Consider the following 668-nt stretch of genomic DNA (forward strand, 5'->3'; position numbering starts at 1 on the left):
ACAACAGACTGCTTCCAAATAGGAAAAGGAGTATGTCAAAGCTGTATATTGTCACCCTGCTTATTTAACTTTTATGCAGAGTACATCATGAGAAATGCTGGACTGGAAGAAGCACAAGCTGGAATCAAGATTGCCGGGAGAAATATCAATAACTTCAGATATGCAGATGACACCACCCTTATGGCAGAAAGTGAAGAGGAACTCAAAAGCCTCTTGATGAAAGTGAAAGTGGAGAGTGAAAAAGTTGGCTTAAAGCTCAACATTCAAAAAACGAAGATCATGGCATCTGGTCCCATCACTTCATGGGAAATAGATGGGGAAACAGTGGAAACTGCGTCAGACTATTTTTTGGGGCTCCAAAATCACTGCAGATGGTGACTGCAGCCATGAAATTAAAAGACGCTTACTCCTTGGAAGGAAAGTTATGACCAACCTAGACAGTATATTGAAAAGCAGAGACATTACTTTGCCAACAAAGGTCCGTCTAGTCAAGGCTATGGTTTTTCCAGTGGTCATGTATGGATGTGACAGTTGCACTGTGAAGAAAGCTGACCACCAAAGAATTGATGCTTTTGAACTGTGGTGTTGGAGAAGACTCTTGAGAGTCCCTTGGACTGCGAGGAGATCCAACCAGTCCATCCTAAAGGAGATCAGTCCTGGGTGTTCAT

Source organism: Bison bison, unplaced genomic scaffold, assembly GCF_000754665.1.
Source record: "Bison bison bison isolate TAMUID 2011002044 unplaced genomic scaffold, Bison_UMD1.0 scf7180017864473, whole genome shotgun sequence".
Classification (NCBI taxonomy): Eukaryota; Metazoa; Chordata; class Mammalia; order Artiodactyla; family Bovidae; genus Bison; species Bison bison.